Here is a 24,567-nt window from a genome sequence, read left to right on the forward strand (position 1 = left end):
GAACTTTAGTTTCGAATTCATTGAACGCCTCTGCAAGGCTTTGGCTATGTTTCTGTTTGCTGTGAAGTTCACTTTCCTTCCGCAGCAGTTTTCTAACTCGAATATTGTACCACGGTGGCTCTTTTCCATCTTTTACGATCTTTCTTGGCACATACTCATCTAACGCATATTGTACGATAGTTTTGATCTTTGTCCACTGATCCTCAACACTATGTGTACTTGAGACAAAACTTTTGTGTTGAGCTGTTAGGTACTCTGTAATCTGCTTTTTGTCACTTTTGCTAAACCGAAAAATCTTCCTACCTTTCTTAATATTTCTGTTTACGGCTGAAATCGTCGATGCAGTAACCGCTTTATGATCGCTGATTCCCTGTTCTGCGTTAACTGTTTCATATAGTTCGGGTCTGTTTGTCACTAGAAGGTCTAATATGTTATCGCCACGAGTCGATTCTCTGTTTAACTGCTCAAGGTAATTTTCAGATAAAGCGCTTAAAAAGATTTCACTGGATTCTTTGTCCCTGCCACCCGTTATGAACGTTTGAGTCTCCCAGTCAATATCCGGCAAATTAAAATCTCCTCCCAGAACTATAACATGGTGGGGAAATCTACTCGAAATATTTTCCAAATTATCCTTCAGGTGCTCAGCCACAACAGCTGCTGAGCCAGGGGGCCTATAGCGACATCCAATTACCATGTCTGAGCCTGCTTTAACCGTGACCTTCACCCAAATTATTTCACATTTCGAATCTCTTATTGTGTGGTCGAGCGGCACCCTCGTCTCGCTCTTCCTAGATGATCGCTGCTGCGCGGAATAATTCCTAGCGCGTCGATGGCTTCAGATTTGGTCTTCTCGAAGTTTTGCTTTTCAACTGCATTCCGCAATCTTTTGGTAATGAGTAGTGTGCTTCGGTTTCCCGACGTTCTTGTGTTTAGTGCGTTCGGCTTCTCAAAGCCCTTAGCCACCGCTTGCCGAAATTTCCACGCTGTCACCTGTCTATCTGCAGAGCTCGATGAAGGTATCGTGGCCGTTCGTGAGCTCGTGAAATGGCCTAATCTGTGGTTGTTTCCAGATCTCTCCCACACAACGGCCTCCCGGAAGCTTGGGTTACAGGAGTACGCCACTACTCCCAGCCAATATTATATTCATATCTATATTTTAATTATTGAAATTTAGACGTTTATTTCCTGCTTCTAAAAGCAACTTAAATCTCCTAACGATGTTATTGCATACAGGTCTTCAATGGTTTGTAAATAATTATTTTAATATTAAATGAGGGTGGGCATTTGTTTAAAATACTTGTGAAAATGTTTTTTCCTATATTAACACGTCTAGTGGGATTATTCCATTGTAAATATCTACATCTACATCTACATTTATACTCCAAGGCCAACCAACGGTGTGTGGCGGAGGGCACTTTACGTGCCACTGTCATCACCTCCCTTTCCTGTTCCAGTCGCGTGTGGTTCGCGGGAAGAACGACTGCCGGAAATCCTCCTTGCGCGCTCGAATCTCTCTAATTTTCCATTCGTGATCTCCTCTGGAGATATAGGTAGGGGGAAGCAATATATTCGATACCTCATCCAGAACTGCATCCCCTCCAAACCTGGAGAGCAAGCTACACGGCGATGCAGAGCGCCTCTCTTGCAGAGTCTGCCACTTGAGTTTGCTAAACATCTCAGTAACACTATCACGCTTACCAAATAACCCTGTGACGAAACGCGTCGCTCTTCTTTGTATCTTTCCTATCTCCTCTGTCAACCCGACCTGGTACGGATCCCACACTGATGAGCAATACTCAAGTATATGTCGAACGAGTGTTTTGTAAGCCACCTCCTTTGTTGATGGACTACATTTTCTAAGGACTCTCCCAATGAATCTCAACCTGGCACCCACCTCACCAACAATTAATTTTATATGATCATTCCACTTCAAATCGTTCCACACGCATACTCCCAGGTATTTTACAAAAGTAACAGCTTCCAGTGTTTCTTCCGCTATCATATAATCATACAATAAAGGATCCTTTATTTCTATGTATTCGCAATACATTACATTTGTCTATGTTAAGGGTCAGTTGCCACTCCCTGCACCAAGTGCCTATCCGCTGCAGATCTTCTTACATTTCTAGGCAATTTTATAATGCTGCAACTTCTCTGTATACTACAGCATCATCCGTGAAGAGCCTCATGGAACTTCCGACACTATCTACTAGGTCATTTTTGTATATTATGAAAAGCAATGGTCCCATAACACTCCCCTGTGGCACGCCAGAGGTTACTTTAACGTCTGTAGACGTCTCTCCATTGTGAACAACATGATGTGTTCTGTTTGCTAAAAACTCTTCAATCCAGCCACACAGCTGGTCTGATATTCCGTAGGCTCTTACTTTGTTTATCAGGCGACAGTGCTGAACTGTATCGAAATCCTTACGGAAGTCAAGGAAAATGGCATCTACCTGGGAGCCCGTATCTAATATTTTCTGGGTCTCATGAAAAAATAAAGCGAGTTGGGTGTCACACGACCTCTGTTTCCGGAATACATGTTGAGTCCTACATAGTAGATTCTGGGTTTCCAGAAATGACATTATACGCGAACAAAAAACATGTTCTAAAATTCTACAACAGATCGATGTCGGAGATATAGGTCTATAGTTTTTCGCATCTGCTCGACGACCCCTCTTGAAGACTGAGACTATATGTGCTCTTTTCCAATCATTTGGAACCTTCCGCTCCTCTAGGGACTTGCGGTACACGGGTGTTAGAAGGGGGGCAAGTTCTCTCGCGTACTCTGTGTAGAATCGAATTGGTATCCCGTCAGGTCCAGTAGACTTTCCTCTGTTGAGTGATTTCAGTTGCTTTTCTATCCCTTGGATACTTATTTCGATGTCAGCCATTTTTTCGTATGTGCGAGGATTTAGAGAAGGAACTGTGAAACAGTTTTGGAAAAAGGTGTTTAGTATTTCAACTTTACGCGTGTCATCCTCTGCTTCAATGCCATCATCATCCCAGAGTGTCTGGATATGCTGTTTAGAGCCACTTACTGATTTAACGTAAGACCAGAATTTCCTAGGATTTTCTGTCAAGTCGGTATATAGAATTTTACTTTCGAATTCACTGAACGCTTCACGCATAGCCCTCTTTACTCTAACTTTGACATCGTTTAGCTTCTGTTTGTCTGAGAGGTTTTTGCTGCGTTTAAACTTGCAGTAAAGATCTCTTTGCTTTCGCAGTAGTTTCTTAACTTTGTTGTTGAACCACGGTGGGTTTTTCCCGTCCCTCACAGTTTTGTTCGGCACGTACCTGTCTAAAACGCATTATACGATTGCCTTGAACTTTTTCCCACTCAACATTGTCAGTGTCGGAACAGAAATTTTCGTTTTGATCTGTTACGTAGTCTGAAATCTGCCTTCTGTTACTCTTGCTAAACAGATAAACCTTCCTCCCTTTTTTTATATTCCTATTGACTTCCATATTCAGGGATGCTGCAACGACATTATGACCACTTATTCCCCGTTCTGCGCTTACAGAGTCGAAACTTTCGGGTCTGTTTGTTATCAGTAGGTCCAAGATGTTATCTCCACGAGTCGGTTCTCTGTTTAATTGCTCGAGGTAATTTTCGGATAGTGCACTCGATGCTCTGTCCCTTCCACCCATCCTAAACATCTGAGTGTCCCAGTCTATATCTTGTAAATTGATATCTCCACCTAAGACTATAACATGCTGAAAAAATTCATGTGAAATGTATTCCAGATTTTCTCTCAGTTGTTCTGCCACTAATGCTGCTGAGTCGGGAGGTCGGTAAAAGGAGCCAATTATTAACGTAGCTCGGTTGTTGAGTGTAATCTCCACCCATAATAATTCACCGGAACTGTCCACTTCTACCTCACTACAGGATGAACAACTACTAACAGCAAAAAAACACGCCACCACGGGTTGCATGCAGTCTATACTCTCTTAAGACCGTCTGTGCCTTTGTAAAAATTTCGGCAGAATCTATCTCTGGCTGCAGACAGCTTTCGGTGCTTTCTATCAGCGCTTGATGTTCCGGTACTTTACCATAAAAAAATATAAGTGGTCAGTAATGGTTGTTTAAAATGAGAGACATTAACTTTGAGGTATATCATAAACTTACGGGGTACACAACTAAAATACCGTGTGTACTCTGGTACGACAACCGAACTGTAATATACAGAATCTCACTAGTTTGTTCAATATAGATGATGCAGATAATATGAGACAAATTACATTTTGAGTCATAGCAAGGCAAAAGAATTTTTAACATATTCTTACACGAGAAGTATATTTTGTAATCTTTCATGTAGAGGAAAATAAGTAATTAATTCTTGTTAGTACCTGTTCAGTAAATTTCCAGTTTCTTTACATATGAATTATACAAATTCCTGACACTCGATTTAATACAAGCCATGATTTATTCAATGTGCGTTTCATCGTAGCTTTGGGTACTCGTTCTCTTCGACGTGCATGGCCGGTTTGTTTCCCATTTCAAACACGGCTGAGTCCTATAAGCATTTAAACTTTTATTTCTTATCAAATCATGTAAAATCTTCTAATGCAGAAACAGTATCAGATCGACGGTATTGCCCTCGCTCCCATTTTTAATCTTGGCTTAAAGCATAACATTAAATTTGCCCCATAAACCAATATAGCTTCAAGTTCTAATCAAGTGTTAAAACGTTATGTCAGTTTTCGCATTACTGATTTACTTGACACCTGAGCTGTAAAGGTTTCAATAAATCAGTAGGAATTATTTTTTCTTCTATTTCTTCTTTCTAAATGTGTTGCTTCTTACTAAAATAGGCTTTTAGTGCTTTACTCTGAAAGATAAATTACTCCGCTTGCAGTTAGTGAATCCTTAGTTTATGTTAGTACCGTGAATGCTCCAAGCCTTCAAGGGGCGATCAAATGTTTCCTTCGATTTTTTATCATTTTCTTCTTATTTAACCCATGTATGAAACGACCCATGGTAAAGAAAAGAAAATTATTTTTACATGCACTTGACGAAATTTGATTCTTTTCAACGAACGCATAGATACTTTTATCCATATAATAAGGATTAGTACTTAGCGAAACCTCTAGATCTTTGTAAGATGGTAAAGTGACGTCGCTGAAAGAAAAATTATAGAGGGTTCTTCACTTGTCATCTGCCTACCATAGGGTTCTTCACTTGTCATCTGCCTAGCATTTGTCTTTTTATCTTGTCAGCTTGTTCTGACAAGATGTAAGACCTAATAATCATCTGTAATTTTCTGGCTTAATAATTACTTAATTCACTGTAATCACTCCAGTTAAAAATTTAGTAAGAAGTGGCGTTCTGTCACCTCAGAATATAAGTTTTACTGTGTTTTGAATGTTTTCCAGCGCCAACGTAGGAGAGATTAAAGGCGAATTTTTCGAGGGTAAACGACTGAAAACTATTGAAGGCATTTCGTTAATTGCTTCTGTATTGGAAGCCAGAAGACCATATCCGTGAGACATTCTGTTTCTTTGACGGGACGTAACGTTTTACCGTAAGAGTCGTGTTGGTTTGATCGGTTGCTACATCCGAAAAAAGAAGACAACCTGCTTACTCAGTGGCTCAGTGGCTGATAAGAAGAAGGACCAATGAGGGTAAAAACTCAATAAGATTACAGAAACTCCAGTGAGCTGCACTGTACGATCTTTCAAAAAAGATTATCATTCCTCATCAATGCAGCCTGTCTCCAAGTCGTGACAGCTAACATAAACATACTCATTTTATTTTATGAACTGCTATCTAACGTCACTCCGTTGATAAACTTTAGATTCAAAATCTCCTTGTGAGACAGATGAGGGCTTGTTGCTTGTACTTCCGTTAAACCGTCCCAAAAAGACAATGAGTTCGAGATATATATGTTTTATCTGTGCTGTGGCTACGACATCACTTGAAGACGCCAGACATTATAGACATTCCATATTTTGCATTGATGGATCAGAACACAACTGGGCCTTTTAATCGTCCCGCTACTCCAGGACAAATGGAGACAGCTATGCATCACTGATTATAACTTCTGACTCAGTCTTTTCCGGGCCAGGGCCCTTACCTGAAACTAATAAATTTATCCTTTTCCATCACCACTGAGTCATCCAGCATATAAAGTCGCTGTTTTTTACGCACATATACTACGAAGATTGTAAATTGGCATATACAATCTCATTAACGGTACAATAGCTAAAATGTCACGTGCACCTATAGTTACGAGAAAAATCTTCATATAATGTTCTCCTTCACTATTTACAACAGTCTGCTAAGGCTGGGGTAACTTTTCGATTTCGCGACTGTAGAAAACACGTGATCTTGAGGAGAAAAAAGCGTGCAGCCACGTTCGTAGCTCATTTTCATCCGGAAAGGACGTTCCTTGAATGTGTGAGAGTGGGAAAGTTGAAAATCCGAAGGTGCAACATCAGGTGTATAAGAAGGGTGCGGAATGAATTTCCACCCCAACTCCTGTGCAGTGTTTCTTGTCAGTCTGGCAGACTGTAGGCGGGAATTCTCGTGTTGTAGCATCACCCGACACAGCTACCTTTATTGTTCTTGGATTGCGTCTGCAAGACGTGTCAGTCGCTGATGATAAATACCAGCAATGATGGCTACACCACGAGGAAGCAGTTCATAGTACGCCACACCGTCGCTGTTCCACAAGAGACATAAACATACCAATTCTTGTCACCAGTAAAGATACGGGATAATAGCCCAATTATGCTAGTGAGATAGTAGACAAAAATAATATAAGCCACGCCCTGTCCCCCTTCGGTCCCTACCGCTACTCTCCTTGCTCTCTGAAACCTTCTCAAGCCAAACTCAGCAAAGTATTATAGTGAGGCAACCCGTTCAAAAAACAGTTTTTACACAAATTTAAATTAAGAAGTAGGTTTAACTACCTCAGTTGTGCTTCATACAACACGCCTCTTTCATTCTCTCCAGCCAATCACAGCAAAGAATGAAAATGAGTCAGTCCAATCAGAATATAGTCTGAAAAAATAAATGAATGAAATGAATTTAAAAATCATGTAGTTTTGCACAATGTTTAGACAAAAAAATACGTAAAGCAAATATGGTGCAAATTCAAACTTCGAACTAAGCCGCAAATGACTTGCTTTCCACATCTAAATTGTTGTCAACTACCACATGACAGACAGGCAGAGAGGTAGAAGGCAACAGGAAGTCTAATCTCAATGGCTATGAATTTAGCAAGCCTCAACATTTTTTTGAAAAGCATACATGCATTTTTGTAGAGTCAATGAAATATAACATGGTTGGAGATAGTGAAAGTATGGAATCCCTAACAAAGTACTTTTCCTTGATCGACAAGTCTCACTTACATTAGGCATAATATGAGACACATGCTGGTCTGTAAAACGCGTATGGGCACCTTGGCTTAAACAGCACTTGGCGACGGGAGTAAACAATGCTATTACCTTGTCAAAACTCGTCTGATATCAAAATCAGCGAAATATTTTAGTGATCCATTCAGATTAATTATATTCTTTATCTATGATGCTTATAAAGCATTACTATCTCCTTTCCAAGTATAAAATGTATGCGACAATATATCAGTAACGTTAGAAAGTGCAGTCCTTACATTTTGGTTTTCAAAACATCATTGCGAGCTCTAAAGCAAGTAACCCAATGCTTTTTTCACGCCTAAAGACATATGGGCTGCTAAAAATATAGGTAAATGTCTCACATACTATTAGAATGAGAACCCAACACTATCTCCATAAATACTTATAAACCAATTTTATGTAACGAGAAGTCAAACAGAAACGAGACGGATGGAAACAAAGCAGTTAAACTATTTTTTAAGAAAGTAATCGTCACAGCTATTAATACAGTTATCCCGCTGCAAGACAAAACGTTCAATTCAATCGTGGAAACATGTTGGAGGTTGTCTACGGAACCATGACGACACCCAGGTGTGTACGTCATAGTCAAAAGAAATGAGACGGCCACGAATATCATCCTTCTGTGCTCCAAAAATATGGAGATCATATGTGGAGAGATCGAGCCTGTGTGGAGGATGTGCTTCCAGCGAAACTTCCATCAGCTTGGGGAGGGAACATCTGTGTTCGACTAGGAAATTCGGATACAGCGACAAGTCACTGTGGAGGTCAAGCTAATTTGTACCATATTCTTCGTCCACTTGCAGTATATACTGCTCACCATCATCAGCACCTACACAATGGGCTTCATCTTTCAATTAGACGGTTTAAACTTCAAACAGCCATTGGAAACCTCCAAATGGCAGAATCAGTCACGTGTCATGGTCGGAGATATTGTTTACTTGTAAGTAAAGGATGTAACTCAGATCGTCAAACGTCGTGTCCGCTTCTTCACTCATTCACGTACACCCTAGAATTTCTCAAAAATATCTGCAAGGAGGTATGAATCACTCTTCATGTACAGTTCAGCATATCACTATAAATCAGAGCTGTTGAACTCCTGCCAAATATTCACTGTGTGCCTATACTCTTCATAACTTATGCAAGGGCCAGTGAGTTTACTGATGAACGGGTTTGTCTTGGGCAGTGTGCTTTCATGGGGGCTCTCCATCACATCCAGGTATTCGTTCTGGAAAGCCTAATACTTCGTCACAAGCTGAAACATATCGTCATCAGGTAATGCAACTCTGATGATATACAAATCTAATTGGTATGATTTGCTTGAAGAATGAAATGTATTTTTCTGCGTTGTCTGTTATGGCATTGACCACATTATTCTTCATCTAGGTTCACCCAAGTGTTCAACAAGAAACTGAACATCATATCTGCTGAAATTATAGAAGATGGGTATGTATCATGACAGCAGATATTTGAAAGTGCATTCACTGTGAGCCACATTGCAAAACTTCCCCGTTAGATGACAGTGGCTTCTGCAAGGAATTTCCGGTTTTCTGTACAGTGGCAGATCACAAATATGACAGGTAAATGTCTGCTTGTATAAAGGATTATGTTCTCCAATTCATCATTACAATAATTTCACCATAAAGAGATCAACACTCAACGCTAGTTTTTAAGCTCAGTGAACAACCATCGTATGCCTCGAGTATGCTAGATTGGAGATATATGGGCAACCAGCATTACACACTGCTGAAAATAGTACGTGTCTTTTTGTGAAACTGTTGTGAAAGGTATTGGAATCAACTTCACAAATCATTTACATGTTTCTTAAAATACACTCAGTGAGACAGCTGATCTGTCTACAGCAAAAATGCCTTTCCTGCTTGCTTTTACACAAATGGACAGGAAGTAGGATGGACATTAGATGTATTTTATGAATGTTTATGATATGCATTTCCTGGGTAATTTCTACTACAACTTAGAAAAATGATGTAAAGCAAAACTATCCCCCTTTCTTGTACTCTGGACATTAACACACGCCATTATAGAGGCATTATCTTCTGGAAGAGGAATGAAACTGCCCCCCCCCCCCCCAAGCAAACACGTAATGGATCAAAAGAATGTGGTGTAAACGTCTGAGTGCCTAAGCAAGCTCTTTATTCTCAGCTCCCCATGATGCTCTCAGTAGGAATTCCGTACAACTTTGCAACTGACTCACTCTGTGATGTCACGCTCTCATTCCCCCAAATATATATAATTCCTTTCTCCACTAAATTACTGCCTTCCTTTGGGGGCTGCGTCAGCACACAGTGCAGATCTGCTTTATAAGTAATGATGAAATACCTCTGGCTGTTGATGATTTCGAAGCTCCCTTTCCATCACTGCTGGGGAAGCACAACGGAAGCTAACCAGATCTGGCATCCTGCATTGGTATCACAAATACAGAACAAGGAGATTGTATCCGTGAGAGCATCAGGCACCACAGTGTAGCCTGATGCAGCTACGTGATGCACATGGTGTTCATAAGCAAGATGGACTTCGCGACTCTTTCTGCTGCTATACCCAGGATGTTGCTACAGTAATGGATTGTAAACCAGGAACGACAAACGTCATAGGCCAGTCAGGGAGAATAGTGCCGCATCTTGAGGCGACCACAGAAAATACACCACAGTCCATGATCCATGTCAGTTGGATGACCTAGGCTGAGACTACAGGGCTGCCATATATGGTGTTGGTGACTACAGAGAGGAGACACAACAGTGACCACCGCAAGTGTGATGATGTGGGGTTTGTTGATGAGAGTACCACATGCAGTAGCCAGTTTGACGTTATGGGCTGGAGTGGTGATAATAATGATGATGGTGACTACACACCATGAATGCTCAAGAGCTGAGACAATGGGGTAACTACATGTGGTGCTTGTGGCTGCTAGTTCGATGATTTAGGCTATGATGATGGTAATGAGAACATAATAACTGGCAGTGCCATGAGTCTGCCTTCAGAGAGCTCAAGTACTTGTGCAACTGAAGCAGTGGGCTTCGTAAGTATTGCATGGATGCTCATACTTGCAGCAGACATGTACGTCCATCAATAATATAGTTCCTGATACTTGTGTTGCTTTTTAACAATGTTAGTGAGGAATTTTAGCTAATTGTTATTTCCATCACTTGGGATATTACGCATATACTCCGATATTTCGATAAAACATTAACATCTTTGGCTATAATGTCATCAAGTGAGTCTTGAGAAAAAAGAAAAAACACACTTCATAAAAACTCTATGCAAGCCTATATTATCATTATTTGTAGAGTAAGTAGTAATATGTATCCAATTCTCAACAACCGGCATCATTCCCCACAGGTCCTAGTTAGATAACAGTGTTAAGCCCAATGGCAGATCGCTGTCTATAGCAGCTATAGAAAAAGGAACATGTAAGCATTGCTTAAAAGTGTGAAATAAGGAATTAAGACGTACTCAAATAAATATGTGTAATTAGGTTTATCATTGTCATCGTTTAACTCACACATATGTGTGAAAGCATTCAGATCACCTAGATAGAAAAGCATTTTATAAATATTGTCATAGTATTTTTCTTTAGTTAAGCTTAGCAAACTGACTCTTCAAATTTTCCCTGTTGTTGTCGATGACAATTGGTCTCAAGAGGAGCCACTCGCCCCAGACCGACTCATGTCCACAACCAGCTTGCGTTTTCCAACCTGCTCATGCTGATGAAGCAGCCACCAACTTGTGCATATCGCTGATGTGTAGATAATGCTTCATCTCTACACATTCTGACTGGCCAAGTTTTGCAAAGGAAGTATGACTGTTGGGTGATATTTTATGATAAAAAAGCAGGCAGTGTGCTTGTATATTATTTTGGGAACTCAAATCACACTATAGCGTTCTTTGCACTACCGCAAGTGCAATGAATGTAAGATTCACAGCTGCATACATACACATCCCGAACCACACCACAGCATTCACAGTATTGAGACTGCTATCTGTGCAATGTTGCAAGAAACTATCAAAGGGCATAGTTATCAAACGATGTCGCAGCTGTACACACATTATGGACACATGGGCCTCTCAGTGCAGAGTACAGAGTCTAAGAAAAGAGTACACATTCCAGAAATTGCATGTACATCAATTCACATCTTGAACGTTTGGAATTTATCGTATATGGAGAGGCGCACTATGGAATATGGCAGAAGACTGCCAAGTACCAGTTTCCATAACCACACTGTATACGTTACATTATTTAATCAATTCTTGATAAGCAGCATAGGCAACAGCTCGAGCCTGTTTAAGTAGAGTGATCGATCAGAAACCAAAAGAAACTAGATAAGTTAGTAGCGGGTGGCGAAGCTAGTCTGTAAAAATCTAAATTTTAAAAAAAATTAATTCGTCTTTTCTAAACATACTTTTGTCAGAGAGTGAAATGTATAATTTGATCTCATTTCACAAAGTTACAGTGCACTACGAATTTCTGAGGCTTGGAGCTCATACAAGAGTACCAATTTCTGGCCACGAATCCGCCATCCTTTCCATGTCACATTATCGAAGTCTATGTGAAACATTTGTGACAGACAAACGTAAGTGAAAGAATGTATAGCAAAGGATAGGTGCTGTGTATATTCACTGAACAAATGACATCAGCAGCAACTTGTCCGCCATACTGAGCATCATCTCAGCTGTTCACAGCAGTCCCATGAACATTGCAAACATGAACCAGGCATCGCAGCTACATTATCTAGCCCAATAACCGTTTTCCTGGCCACACTTTGGTGGAAAAGGTATGGTTGTGTCCGAGCCTCATTACACGTATATACACACTCAGCCACACACACAGCGATTCACACTATGCCACATGCATACTATGCTTTTGGACTAATATGTTGACTAATTAAACTTTGTTCCAGAATTAAAACAAATTATTTGTATTTACATGGCATTAATAACCCACCTGTGACCTATGGGAAATAAGCTACCACTGAAGCTAACTATTAAGCTATGCCCAGAACTGCACCACCACAAAGTGAGTCTCACTGACTGACTGAACTAAAACAAAGAAAGTGAGTGAGCACATTTGAGGACGCCATCGCATGGCCCAAATGTAGCCAACGAAGCACACACATGAGTCAATGGTGAGGCACCAAGAAGCAAGTATGGAAGAGGACAGCCAGTAGATTAGCGGGTAGGCAGCCAACCTGTAGCCTCACCTGCATGTCTGTTTGTGCCTGCATGCAGTCGTAAGATGAGGTTAAATTTAAAACGTTGTCCTCACTTACTACTGTGTCTGAAAAAAAAAACTTTCTCAAGTTATAGTGCGCGAAGTTCTGTGTATCCGAGAACGAATTCCGTAAATATTTTAAATTTTTCTGTTAATCTTAACCGACAAATTGAAGTCTTATTTTTCGGTATCACTTTTCCTAATGTGTCATATTCAACACATTCTGCTTCAGGACCTTATTTACCCACAAATATATCTCTACAAAGTATGCCACAACTAAAAGTCAACAACAATAAACGACATTTACATTTTTTATTTTTTTTAGTATCAGCCTAACGTACCGCCCCCCTCCCCCATCCCTTCGTAATGCACATTATGGGAAATGCGTTAGTACTGCTTAATCTGATCTCTCCGCCACACTTTCACTTCTCTCCATGACGGATCCAAGACTGGTTCCTCTGTCAAATAAAAAGATCAAATGCTTCAATTGTTAATACATGGCGAAGAAATTTGTTTCATTATGACCATCCTAGGTCCCATTATTCAAGCCTAGAGAAGATCTGGGATGAGCGTTAACAACAACGTTATCCATAGGAAGAATGTGAGAGACAGTGAAGTTCTAGTCTCCCACCTGGCTAAATGAACATATGACAAGTTTGCGCTCATGAAAAATTCTAACCCCGCGTGATCTGTATGAGACCAAACAAGTAATGTCTCAACTAGAAAAACTCACACAATAGCCAGAGTTTCAAGCTCAGTTATCAAAACAGCTGCGTTCGCTTCTAGTGAGCAATCGACTCACAAAAGACTCCGTTTTCTCCGTCGATTGCAAGTTCGTGGAAAAGATAAGCACGAAGATCTGTGTTATAGCTTTCAGAGCGTAGACTCAAATCATCATAGAAATCAATATGAGACTGGAGAGAAGCCTCCAAAAGAGCCTCACACTCTCGAAACATACGTCTGCTTCAGCGTCCCAATCGCAACGACAGTTTTTACCTGTTAACGCATAGAGTTGTGGCGTAGCGAAAATTTTCTATTTGGTAAATCTTGTATAAAATTAATTATTACCACCAATGTATAAATGGCCTGAATCTCATCTGGATCATGCAGATTCCCCGAAGGAGCCATGGTACGTGCGAGAAATTTCCTCTGGATCTTGTCAACCTCTTACTTCTCTGGTTTACAGTGACACTACACTCTTTGATTGCAACCAAAAGTACGTGCAAAATCTTATTACTTTCTTCCAATTATCTTGAGAATTTAAATGTTGTTAAGAGAACTAGTCAAACTCTTTCACTAGTTTATTGGAAGAATGCCATTAAAGCCTCTAATCAAAAGAGCCAAACAGCCACTCATCCCAAACTGCAACTTCCGACCTTCATATAAAAAACTATATAAGAAATTATGATTTTACGACATAAAGGATGAGACTCAATTTGGCAAGTTGTAAATCCTAAATTAATTGAAGGCAAGACTCTAACACCACGACTTTTTGCAGCAGCTTTTCTAATGTCAGTTAAATATCAATTTATGCTTCAAAAATCGTACTTACGTGCCTGAAATCCAGCATCACCTGAAACTATCTTTTTTCTTTGATGGCTATATCAACTGATAGCAGCCTCGATCACACTTCGCTGCTACAATTTCTCAATCTTAGCCACAACTCTCCCTTTATAAAGCAATAGAATAGGATATGGAAAGTTGTTTATCAACTACAAATCGCTATGAAAAAGCTTTAATTGTCCCAGAATGTTCGGAAAAGAGTGAGCGAAAGTGTCAGAATAAGCCAAAATAATTTCCATACACTACCTTGTCTGCGTCCTCAGTTCAGTCAACATGGCCTTCATATTTCTTGTAATGTACAATCATCTCAATGACCACCTAGTACTTAAATTTCAGAAAGACAAACGTCACCTACAACAGGTCTTGACTCAAATGACAATTCAGACCTGTTGAGAAATTTAAGATGATTCAACTATTCCCTGTAATCGCTAAACGAATTTTAACGTATCACTAACTTTCATTTAGGGAAAGTACCCTCACCCTTACAAAATTCGATGTAATCAATTGTTCACAGCTACTGTTTGCCAAATTTACAGTATGTGGATGTACTGCTGGTAGCAGTTGTTAATCACATGACTGTAGGCATTATACATGTTTGTTGTTCCTCAGATCAGCTGATTGCATCTACACATAAAGAGGAGCTTAATCTCTGTCATCCCAGCAACCAGCTACACAATTTTTCCAACTACTTTGATTGTTACAAAACCATCTACAATTCTAAACGTATTACACCTCTTTTGAAGATGTTTCATTATTAAAATTGGGTATAACTTCCGAGTGCCTCCCTCAACCATTGTTACTCCAACTGAGGTACTAATTATGTTACCTAAAATCATAATTTTGACTCGTATGTAGTCTCAGATCAAGAAAAGAGAACTGATTGTCATTTCGATCAAAGACACCTTCATCACTGTTCTCATGCTCTATTTACTGCAGACAACTCTGAAAATCCTCGACATAAACATGAAGGAATTTTCACAAGACATATGTGAATGAATCCAGAAAGACTTTAATGGTTCCATATAAATAGATTCTTAAAACGTATTTTTAAAGAATTTTACAGCTTATTGAATGATAAAGGATTAAAATTTTTCATTATCAAGATACAAAGTGGTCTCTGTCTTATTCTGCCTTATAACGATAAGTGGAAAACAACAAATGTTGAAAAAGCTCAAAAGAAAGACAGTTGCTAGCTAGTGCAGATACACGTTGGCCAGTGGCCACATACAAAGTCAATGACATGAGCAGCCCGGCAAGCTTGAGAAACAGAGAAATCAAGTTGTTCTACGTTAGAATAACAATGAATACTACCTGATGTGTTTCTAATACCTTGAAAAGTTTGAACAGATAAGAAATGATTGTTATAAAAACTAGGTATGCCTTGCAACTTGCATTCTAAGGACTGAATTGTTTGTGGTTGCAATGAAGTCTCCTTCTTCCACAATGAGACACAGTATCTACCTGCCTTCATGGACAGTCTCCACATGATCATCGCATATAAGACCCATACCATAATAGTCACATTCAGTAACACGTTCTCTTAACGTTTCATCAATTTAGATATCCTGTTATTCAATGTCTAAGGTAAATCTCTTCTTCTCCTGTTAACCACTATCAGCCATTCCTTATACGAGGGCAGTTCAATAAGTAATGCAACACATTTTTTTTCTGAAACAGGGGTTGTTTTATTCAGCATTGAAATACACCAGGTTTTCCCCAATCTTTTAACTACACAACACTATTTTTCAACATAATCTCCATTCAATGCTACGGCCTTACGCCACCTTGAAATGAGGGCCTGTATGCCTGCACGGTACCATTCCACTGGTCGATGTCGCAGCCAACGTCGTACTGCATCAATAGCTTCTTCATCATCCGCGTAGTGCCTCCCACGGATTGCGTCCTTCATTGGGCCAAACATATGGAAATCCGACGGTGCGAGATCGGGGCTGTAGGGTGCATGAGGAAGAACAGTCCACTGAAGTTTTGTGAGCTCCTCTCGGGTGCGAAGACTTGTGTGAGGTCTTGCGTTGCCATGAAGAAGGAGAAGTTCGTTCTGATTTTTGTGCCTACGAACACGCTGAAGTCGTTTCTTCAATTTCTGAAGAGTAGCACAATACACTTCAGAGTTGATCGTTTGACCATGGGGAAGGACATCGAACAGAATAACCCCTTCAGCGTCCCAGAAGACTGTAACCATGACTTTACCGGCTGAGGGTATGGCTTTAAACTTTTTCTTGGTAGGGGAGTGGGTGTGGCGCCACTCCATTGATTGCCGTTTTGTTTCAGGTTCGAAGTGATGAACCCATGTTTCATCGCCTGTAACAATCTTTGACAAGAAATTGTCACCCTCAGCCACATGACGAGCAAGCAATTCTGCACAGATGGTTCTCCTTTGCTCTTTATGGTGTTCGGTTAGACAATGAGGGACCCAGCGGGAACAAACCTTTGAATATCCGAACTGGTGAACAATTGTGACAGCACTACCAACAGAGATGACAAGTTGAGCACTGAGTTGTTTGTGGTGATCCGACGATCATCTCGAACGAGTGTGTTCGCACGCTCCGCCATTGCAGGAGTCACAGCTGTGCACGGCCGGCCCGCACGCAGGAGATCAGACAGTCTTGCTTGACCTTGCGGCGATGATGACACACGCTTTGCCCAACGACTCACCGTGCTTTTGCCCACTGCCAGATCACCGTAGAAATTCTGCAAGCGCCTATGAATATCTGAGATGCCCTGGTTTTCCGCCAAAAGAAACTCGATCACTGCCCGTTGTTTGCAACGCACATCCGTTACAGACGCCATTTTAATAGCTCCGTACAGCGCTGCCACCTGTCGGAAGTCAATGAAACTATACGAGACGAAGCGGGAATGTTTGAAAATATTCCACAAGAAATTTCCGGTTTTTTCAACCAAAATTGGCCGAGAAAAAAATGTGTTGCATTACTTACTGAACTGCCCTCGTACCTCAACAATGATGTCATTTTTTTGGGTTCGGCAACACCAATATGTAACGTACCACTTGAGCTCTGTTGAGCATTAAGAATAAACTATGCAACAGAAGTTGCTATGTCATCCAACTTCTTCCTGTCTACTGAATTTTTTCTTCGGTTTTGACAATACCTTCTCTGCACGAAGTATGAACTCTTTCATTGTTTTCTGAACCCTACAAAAATCAGTCTTATACTTTTCAAGCTACAAATCACCTTGTAACTACTCAATCTGTTTACTTATAACCTCCTTTAATCCAACCTGACCTTCTTCAACAGTAGCTGGTTCATTTTCACCATTAGAAATCCTCCCAAGATAGTCGTAATGCAACACTTATCTTTACTGTGTAGGTAGCACATCACATTTCTCTGCAACATCTCCACCAGTGGATTCAATTTTGGTTCTACACTGCGGATCTGCACCTGTAAAGCTGTACGAATATCTTCTTCTCTTGATTTAGCTCCTAATCCCTCACTTAAATCCCTAAAACTGTTTCTATTATTTTTCTAGTTCCTTAATCCTATTAGTACCAATGCATTAACTATAATGTGTTTTACCAGGGGGGAGGGGTTATCTATGCCCACACTTAAGAATTTCTAAAGAATAAATAAATTGTTAATTGTAGTTCATTTATTAACATACTTTTAAAGAAGTACTGATGTGTATGTAGGGTCGAGAACGAAAAAATCTGTCAAAATCTCTCTTACAAATATCAATGCATTTTTGGTAATTGATACTACCTCATGAGCACCACAACTTTTTAGAAAAAGAAAGTAAATTAGGTTCATTTGTGTCTACTTGTACTGACAACATCCTTTTTAACGAGATTTCGATTGTAAGATGTATTCATTGCAGAAAGTGCTACTAGTAGACTTAATTTTTCCTGGTGGTCATCTGGTAGTTATTACCAGCTTCCTGAGTAATCTATCTGCTTAAGATTAAGCGCTTATCGAATGTTGTCCCGAAATACGAAATATTAAGACATTAGGAAGGCGTCAACATCAATAAATAAATAAAGTGTAATCAGAGCACTACCGCTGCAACTACGATTACTTGATACTTGCGAAAACCTACTGTCATGTTTGTTGAACGAACTCCATTGCATTATAAATGGACGGCCTTCCAATAGCGGAGGAATACATTAGTTACTGCACAGTCTACTATTTCAAAATTAACATGTGTGAGAGAAATGAATTCAGTTTCACCTTAGTGGCTCTTCACGAACCCATGATGATTTCAGAGAAGCTTCGTATATTCAGGTTGTATCATGCCATAGGTTATATTATGCTCTATCGCTTCGATGACACACTGGAGCCAGGTACATTTATGAGTAACTTGGTTTACATTCTTTACTCTTCTTATGTCTCTAGGATTCTTGCCGTGTATCACTTCCAACATCGCCAAGTTAACTAGTGCTGGATGTGTAACCAGGTGTCTTTTTATTAGTGCTTTAATTCATACTTTACCTGTCGACTATTTCATTAATATTCTTCGACAGAACCACTTTTTTTAAGTGTCCAGTTTGTTCTTCTCCATGATTATGACCGTCCACACTTAGCTTGCATAAAATGCTGTGCTGCAGATCTACACATTCAGGGAATGCTTCCCAGTATCTATATTAAGGAGTTATACAAGGAGACTTCTTAACCTGTGCCAGTCTACGTCTGTTGTGTTTCTGCTTTGACCAGTTAGTGTAATCACACGTCAGAGGTAGTAGAATCATTTTACTTCTACCATTGACTTGTTCACCCCAATACAAACAGCTAGCCTTTGTTCTCTTCTTAACAGATCCTCTAAGAATCTTAATTAAGTCAGAGGATTCACCTTGGAGGCTTTTCATTGGTGTGTTCTCACACGATACGTTTATTCGTATTTACAGATATTTTTCCATAATTGATCCATACAGCCTAAATACAGCATCAGAAAACAAATCTAGAAATTAATTAGTTGTCTAGTTCGAATGTGTTCATACACTTCTCGAGTAGGAGCTCCAACCTCTAGGCAGCGTAGTGAGATCTTAAAGGAAGCAGCCAGCATTCCCTTGGGCGGCTTGGGCCTCCTCTGGCTGCTAATTAAAGAGACGGCCGAAAGCCCGCTGACCGTCCTCATTAGGGGCGTAATCTGCGCTGCCCCTAGGGGCCAGGGGCGGGGAGGCAGTTCCGCGCAACAGCGCGTCGCTGGTCTGCCTACACCGCAGGGGCCGTTGCCTTTTAACGCTGCAAATCGTGTGAGTAAACTGTGTACGGTAAGCTGTGCATAACAAACGAGATTATACGTCAAATCTCACCTATTAATATATTTCCTTGTAAATCCTCCGACCTCTGAACGTATTTACTAGCCAAGTTAAGGAAACCTAGCGGTTAACATGAAGTCCTAACCAAGATGGAACACATTTATTTGAAATTACGAAACATTATCGGAGATGAAAGAAGCTAAAATGACAGACAAAAGTGATATAACCAGCTAGGGATCTTACCTGTGACCTGCGGATTCGTAATTTGGCGTATCCTCATATCCTGCAAAAAACTCGTTCGATGGGTGAAGTCTCACGGTGGCGATATTTTGCTGACTATGACCATGTTCTAGGAAACATAAATGCGACCCCTAACTGCGAAATTAAACGAATATTTCTGTTTTCAATTATAATACATTTTCTCTTTTAAATACTTGGCAAATCGCAAGTAATTTATATGACTCCTTTACATAAATCTCATGATTCCTCTTTTTGTTACATCTTGCGATTTCCAATTATCTCAATCAGCCATTTTTCTCTCTAATAAAAAAACAGAATTTTATATGCTGGCATCCTCGTATAATTATTTCAGTACCGTCCCGCGTAAATTATTTTATGTAACAGAAACAGTTACCAAGATGAAATTATTTCCTTTTGTGTGTTTATCTGTTCCAATCTACACATCAGAGCTAAGCAGTCTAAGGTATTAATGGCTCTGTGACTTACAACGTTCACAGTGTGCAAACACGTCCAGACATCATGGAATTGGGGGGCCAGCCCCCATTACATATGTCGGACATCGAACGTCCGAGGCTGGGCTGATTTATAAAACAGAACAGGCGTCGAACTATGGCTGAACTAACATCAGAGGTTAATGCTGGGAAAATTACAAGTAGCTGAACACACAGTGCTCCGAACCCTCCTAACTATGGGCTTCCGCAGCTGACGACCCATACACGTGCCAATGTTAACACCACGATATACGCAACTATGGCTGTAATGGGCACGTGACAATTAGCGCTGGATGTTGGCGCAGTGGCAGAGCTATGCAGGGTCTGATAAGTCACAGATAAACCACGAATCATCCGACTTCCAGGTCCACACCTCCTTGACACGCATGTTGCGAGTCGCAGACAACCTGTTGGTGACTCGATTATGCTTTTGGTAACTTTCACGAGTATTGCTCATCAGTGTGGGATCCGTACCAGATCGGGTTGACGGAGGAGATAGAGAAGATCCAAAGAAGAGCGGCGCGTTTCATCACAGGGTTATTTGGTAACCGTGATAGCGTTACGGAGATCTTTAACAAACTTAAGTGGCAGACTCTGCAAGAGAAGCGCTCTGCATCGCGGTGTAGCTTGCTCGCCAGGTTTCGAGAGGGTGCGTTTCTGTATGAGGTATCGAATATATTGCTTCCCCCTACTTATACCTCCAGAGGAGATCACGAATGTAAAATTAGAGAGATTAGAGCGCGCACGGAGGCTTTCAGACAGTCGTTCTTCCCGCGAACCATACGCGACTGGAACAGAAAGGGAGGTAATGACAGTGGCACGTAAAATGCCGTCCGCCACACACCGTTGGGTGGCTTGCGGTATATAAATGCAGATTTAGATGTAGATCCACATTTCCAGTGGAGCTCAAGCAAGGCACCATGTCGAACAAGGAGTATCATACAGTGGTTGCCGACACGCACACGTTTACGTGACGATCATGTTTCCTGACGGAAGAGGAAGTTTTCAGCAAGATAGTACGCCATGTCATGGCCAGGTAGTGTGATTGAGTGATTTGAGGAACACAGTGGGAAGCTCCTATTGATGTGCTACCGCCCCCTCCCCCCCCAAACCCGCCAGACCTGAAACCGACCAAACACATCTGGAATGCGATTGTACATGGTGTCAGAGCTATACCCACCGCCCCAACCCCCGGAATTTACGAGAATTAGGTGACCGATCTATTCAGATGTGGTACCAACTCCATCCAGCCATCAACTAAGGCCTCAGTGGTTCAATGCCAAGGACATCACCACTGTTATCTGTGCCAAAGGTGGGTACATCAGCTGTTAGGTCGGCGGTACTAATGTTCTCGCTGATAGGTGTATAAATCGCTATAACTGCAAAACAAGCAAGGTAATCTGTCAAATAGACTCGCATCGATTCGTACTCCGATGTTCCTGGAGCGTGTTGTATAATCTATTAATGCTATGTATAAAGAACAACCTCGCCATATGTACTATTCGAGGAGAGAGGTTTCCTTCCTGACAGGACTTCAGAGATGTTACAATCTCATATATGGTACATCAGTAGTGCCATAAGGTAGTGATGTTTACAATGGTACTAATTTACTCATATATCCTAATGTCACTTTCGCGAAAATCTTCATTCAAATTTTCAGAATCTATCTGCAGATTCCTGTATCGATCGAGCTGAAGTGAAAAAGAAAAATTTTCTACAATGAGCTTAAGACCTGAAGAGGTATCCAGGCTTTTAATAGTTATTGACCGATAAAATAAATTATTGTAAGATTCAAACCTGTTTCGTAATTTCATTTTTGACTGTAACAAGTTACTTGTGTTACCTCATTCAGTTTCTGGACTACATTTTGTTCATTTTACTCTTCTTACAAAGTGTGTACGCTTTGTGGCAGTCGTTGTACATTATATAAGCGATTGCACAAAGAAAGAAAAGAAAATGTAGTATATGAGTAGCGTAGCAATAATACTGGGCAACTTCCACGTATCAGATTCCTCTGTAAGAACAAAAGATAAAGTTTTAACATGGATCCCAAATTATTTAATTTCAGAGATGCTGGAGTCTCGTGTATAGTATGTTAGTTCTGTGTTCTTTTCACTTGTCATTTGCAGCAATTTATGTGCGGTTCATAACACATGGCACACTGAAAGTAACCAGCTTCTGATTGAAAAGCTTGCCATCGATGAGAATCCGCGGCTTGCACTGGTTCTCCTGAATTGGTGAGAACTGTCTCACTGACGTTCACTTCTCACGAAGGAAGACATACTACTCTGCGAGCGTAGTGTTAACTGGCAACTCAGTAAAACCCCACAGAATAATTTCAGTTGGCATACGTCACGTGAGTGTGGAACTCTATGATAGGCACACCTGCATCACGACACTGAATAAGAAATTCTCCTACTCGTAAACTCAAATGTGCTTCACTGTGTTCTAAGTAATCTGGCAGTTAATAATCTAGGCACAAATGAAGACGACTGCCATCGAAATAAACCGTCTTGCTCCTTGTTGGGATTGTTACACGACGAACTCCGCGTTTCTGCTGGGGCTTTTGACGGTATACTAAGTGACATAAAACGCTCCATGTAAATTTTGTGTACCTTTTTGCGGTTGAATTAAGAATCATTCCCATGTTTCAAGGTTTTGTACCAAATGAAGCATGTTGAAGTAGTAAAAATGGGGAATGATATGCAAACAGTCAAAACTCGATATTTGGAAGAATTTAAATTTTTAGCAACTGCAGCCTTTTTTTCAGAAATGTCGGTAATTTCGTAAAGACTGATTGACAAATGTTGGTTCATATGTGCAGAACGACACTTGCAAGACAAAAAAGTGCATGAACAGAGATTGTAAGTTAAGTAGTATGAGATGAAAAAGGGACAAACATGTAAGGCTAAACTACCAATATGGCGGCCCGTCACAATCTTGGATGTAATTCGTAATTTTCAAGCAGAAATTAGGTCATATGACATATAAACGTACGCGATTAAATTAAAACCGTGCCGTTTTTCATTTGAGCGTAGCTTTAGTCGTTGTCTAGTTATGTCGCATTATGTGTAGAACAAGGCAAATGCTGGTGATAGCACATGAAGACCATATATTCTCCTCGACGTGTTGTCCAGTGCGCTGCAAATTGTTTGTCATCCGCTTCACCCATTCCTATCGACTTTAACCAACATATCTTCCGGGATGTAATCATTATCATCAACAATCTGCTCCCTTATGTGTGAAGTGATTCTGTTCTTTACTTCATATGTAACTGTCTTGACATGTACCCACAGAAAGAACACTGATGATCTTGAACACGTTACCTTACTCTTCTGACGGAAAATAGGACATACAGGTATCCAGAGAAAGGGAGTCCGTAAAGAGATAGGTACCATTACCCTCAAAGAAAACTGTAAATGCCCACGTAAGATCAGGCTGCTACAGTTAGTGAACCCTGAATAGGAATAGGAGAAGCCATATGTTAAACCAAACATTCGATGCTTCACCTACCTTAGATGGATCCATCCAGAGAGGACTGATATCTGACCAGTGTCTGCCATTCCCTTTATTTACTTCTTCGTTTACCCGACTATTTACTTCATTTGTAAACAGTACGTAGTACAGGAAATGACAACTTACATGCAACTTACGTTTTACTCAATCTACCAACTGAACTCTACGATCTGAATCATCCTTGCCAAGATGTATGACATCTGCATTTTGTAAGGATGGTCTGTATGTATTGGTAAAATTCTCGTTATCGGTGTATGGCTGGCCCCAGCTACCTGTGAGATGAAGGGAGTACTGCACTCTGGACTCCTACTAAATGATGCATGAACAGTGGCTGATTGTCCATCACCCAAAGCTGATTTGTGATCGTCACCTTTCGCTTCGCCTGCGGTACAGCCAGTCACGGAATTTCGTGAGAAGTTTCCCACCGTATTTTGTGAGTGCCTGTCCGGATAGCCTGAATGAAATCGTGTACGATAAGGCGGGTAATCCTCTCGCCTGACATTAGGACGGTCTAAATACTCCCTGCTTGTCTTGACGCCATCATCTTTCACGTCGTGTGTGGGAAGGAACTTTAATCATAACTTGAGAATGATTATAAGTATGTTGAAAGGAAAGGCACCATTGTTTGTAATGGCCGGCAGCTGTGGCCGAGCGGTTCTAGGCCCTTCAGTCTGGAACCACGCAACCGCTACGGTCGCAGGTTCGAATCCTGCCTCGGGCATGGAATCTCTGTGTTGTCCTTAGGTTAGTTAGGTTTAACTAGTTCTATGTCCAGGGGACTGATGACCTCAAATGTTAAGTCCCAAAGTGCTTAGAGCCATTTGAAACTTTTTTGTTGTTGTTGTAATGCCTATATCTATAACACGACACATAAAACACATAATCCATTTGAAAGTAACGATTTCATCTAAGAAGGAGGCTAC

Source organism: Schistocerca nitens, chromosome 6, assembly GCF_023898315.1.
Source record: "Schistocerca nitens isolate TAMUIC-IGC-003100 chromosome 6, iqSchNite1.1, whole genome shotgun sequence".
NCBI lineage: Eukaryota > Metazoa > Arthropoda > Insecta > Orthoptera > Acrididae > Schistocerca > Schistocerca nitens.